Consider the following 3613-nt stretch of genomic DNA (forward strand, 5'->3'; position numbering starts at 1 on the left):
AAACCTCATAGTCATCAAAAAGACCAGGTTCACTGGTCTAATAGAGACTGGTGGTGGTGGTGGTTATGTGCTGTGGAGTCGGTTCCAACTCATAGTGACCCTGCATAGGGTTTCCGAGGCTGTAAATCTTTATGGGAGTAGAAAGCCTTATCTTTCTCCCATTTCTAACTGGTGACCCTGAGGTTAGCAGCCCGATTTGTAACCTAAGGCCCTTATTCACCCTTCAGTCCTGGAACTGAATTCACCACTGCAGTTACTCAGCTTTAGCTAAACAATAGACAGAGCATTACAAATGTTGAAGATCTTAGTCAGTAGTTATTCAGAGGCACATGGCCATGACAAGTCTGGCTACAATATTCCTAGACTTCACAGACAGAGAAGGGAAAGTAACACCACAAGCCCCACACTCCTTAGAACAATCAACCATATGAGATCAAGAGGGCAGCATTTGCCCAGAAACAAAGTTCAGAAGGCAGGAAGGGATAGGAAAGAAGGATACATGTATTTCCTGTATATTTCTTTACTATCCCTTATATATAGGGAAGAAGTGGAATAAATGGTGTTACATTGTGGCGATTGCAATCAATGTCATGAAACAAACTGTGTAGGAGTTGCTGAATAGAAAATAGATTTGCTCTGTAGATGTTAACTCAAATCACAATAAAAATTAAAAAACAAAACAAAACGGACCTAGAATTTCAAAGAGCAGCTTGAGAAGACAAGGTAAAGTGTATGATGATGACATAAAGAAACCTAAAGGAAGTACAGATGAGGAGCTGTGGGATAAAACACTGGACCCAAAGGTCTGTTTGAACCACAGGTTGGTGGTTCAAACTCAGCCACCACTCCTTGGAAACCCTGTACAGGGTCACTGTGAGTTAGAACTGACTCGATGGCACTTAACAAAACCAACCAAGGGAAGAACATGATTGGCATTTTTCAAGCTGATAGATATTTCTGGTACATGCTGTAATTTCCTTCTTTGTAACAGCTTCTTCTCTCTGCCTACTTTTTCTTCCTCTTAGTACCAGTTCTTGAAAAATCTTTCCTTTCTCTACTGGTTTGTAACAATATCATCTATCATTTATTGAGGACTTACAACAAAATCAGTATCAATAGCAACCACAGTTGTAATAATGAATAGTAATGTGCATATCCATTAGCATTTACTGGGTGGTTTACTGTGGGCCACCCACTTTTCTATGTACATATTAACTGGGTGGGAGACGTTATTTGTTGTTGTTGTTAGGTGTCATGAGTCAGTACTGACTCATAGTTACCCTGTCCACAACAGAATGAAACACTGTCTGGTCCTGTGCCAATTTCACAGTCATTGCTTTATTTAAGCCTATTGCTGCTGCCACTGTGCCAATCCATCTTGTTGGGAGTCTTCCTCTTTTTCTCTGACTCTCCACTTTACCAAGCATGATATCCATCTCTAAGAATTGCTCCCTCCTGATATTGTGTACAAAGTATGAGAGATAAAGTTTGGTAATCCTGGCTTCCAAGGAACGTTCTGGCTGTTCTTTTTCCAACACAGGTTGGTTTGTTCTTTTGGCAGTCCATGGTTTTTTGTATTTTTTACAGCTTCATGCTTGGTTTTGGACAAAGTTAATATTTAATATTGTATAGGAGTGAGTCCTGGTGTAGCACTGTGGGTTAATGTGTCAGACTGCAAAGTCGTTTGAACTGCAAGGTCGGTGGTTCAAGCTCACCAGCTGCTCTTTGGAAACCCTATACTATGGGTCACTATGGGTCGGAATCGACTCGACGACACTGAACAACAACAGTAGATTAACACACACTTAAATGGTCTTAATGGAGGGAGGGGAAAAGAAGAGGCTCTTGCAGAATCCCAAGGAAATATCAGAAAGGCCATAAATGGCCAGCATTATCCTTTTGTTTTGGATTTGCTGGGTGAATAGCACTTTCCTTACTTAAGCATCTATCTCAGGTTTTGCACATGGAGACACTGAGATTTCAGTTTGAAGACACCCTGAAATCTTAACAGTAGCAAATGCAACTACCCCTTTAGTATCTAGCTTGTTTATATTAGCAGAATGGTTCATCTCTCCATTTTAGATGACTAGATGTTTGTGGAAGATCTTAGTATTGCTGTTTGTTTTACTTTGAAGAATCGAATTGAAAGTGACCTTCAGGGACACTTAAGAGAATTATTATACTAGTACCAAAGTCAAGTTTTACACATTTAACATTTGCTTATTGGAAGCAATGTCTTAAAATCAAATGGGTTTTACTTTTTCCTCACAAGGACATAAAAATTATGGAGGAGTGCATAACAGAAATTTTTGTTTGTTTGAATAGGTTCCATTTTTTTGTTTGTTTCTTTGAACAGGAATTTTGGTCCAAAGTTTTATTTGTTTTTAGTATCTGCTTCTGCCCCCTGCTCTATCAGATGGGCTTCCTCCATGGCTACCACCTCTTGGTGCTCCACGGCTTGAACTGCTGGAGGAATCTTGTGGAGGAGAGTACCCCCTTTCCACAGAATAAGGAAGCCCTCTTTCTTGTCAGCCAACCCGATCACTACCACTTGAGTAGAGAACATTTTGGCTGCTTGAGTAACTGTCTTGACTTCCTCCGTATCCATCTTGTGAGCTGCTGTAATTATCATAGCGACTGCTTCCATCATAAGATGGCGGTCCCTCATGTAGGTGGAGCACTATGTGAGTTGCCTCCAGGGTCATAGCTCTCATAGAAATCTCTGTAGGAGCCTGCACATGATAGTCACAATCACTATCATAACCATCTCTGTCACTGTAGCTTCTGAATGGGTAGTCATCATGTGAACTGGAATGGCCAAATCATGATATGTATAATCTTTTAGTTGTGGTGGTGGGGCATAATCTTTTGTATCATGAAAACTTTGATAATCCTGCTGTCTTTAGTAGAATATCTATCATCTTGTGGTGACACCTACAAGAAGGCAGGTGTTCCTTTCTTGGTGATCCTCCATAACTATCTCTTCCACATGATACAAGGGCTCTGCCTCCCATTCCACTGATACTGTGAACTGGTCCTGAAAGGGCTGATCTTTTAGGAGGAGGACTACCACTTCGTCCTCCTGCATCTTTGGCATCTGCTGGACTTTCAGAGGTGATAGTAAAACCTCTTGATTTATCGGTTTTACGGTTTTTCATCAAGAGCACTTCGACAGTTCGTCCATATTTGCCAAATACTGTTTCCAGGGCTTTCTTATATGTTTCTGTACTGAGCCCTCCAATGAAGAGTTTTCCAGGGCAGTTGGCTTCAACCATTTTTCCCCCAGTGGTGAATCTTTGCCAAGTGATGACCATTTCCAGCTCCTACTTGGCTCACCAATAGGCGATTCATTGTGTCTCAGCACGAGGGTTGACTGCCGGGTCAGCGAAAGGAAGGTGGAAGCGGCTAGCACTACTGTGCAACACAGTCCAAGGTACTTTAAATATTCTCCTCTAACCTCAGAACTCAAATGTGTCAATTCTTCTATGGTCTTCCTTATTTAGGGTTCAACTTTCACAAGCATATGAGGTTATTGAAAATACCATGGCTTGAGTCAGGTTCACCGTAGTCCTCAAACTGACATCTTTGCTCTTTAGTACTTTAAAGAGGTCTT

The 3613-nt window shown here is 41.2% G+C and overlaps 1 pseudogene; it reads right to left on the reverse strand.

Moving 5' to 3' along the window:
* Positions 1 to 2528: 2528 nt before the first annotated feature.
* On the reverse strand, positions 2529 to 3275 carry LOC102836310 (annotated as a pseudogene).
* Between the last annotated feature and the right edge of the window lie 338 nt (positions 3276 to 3613).

Source organism: Chrysochloris asiatica, unplaced genomic scaffold, assembly GCF_000296735.1.
Source record: "Chrysochloris asiatica unplaced genomic scaffold, ChrAsi1.0 scaffold00042, whole genome shotgun sequence".
NCBI classification, from domain to species: Eukaryota; Metazoa; Chordata; class Mammalia; order Afrosoricida; family Chrysochloridae; genus Chrysochloris; species Chrysochloris asiatica.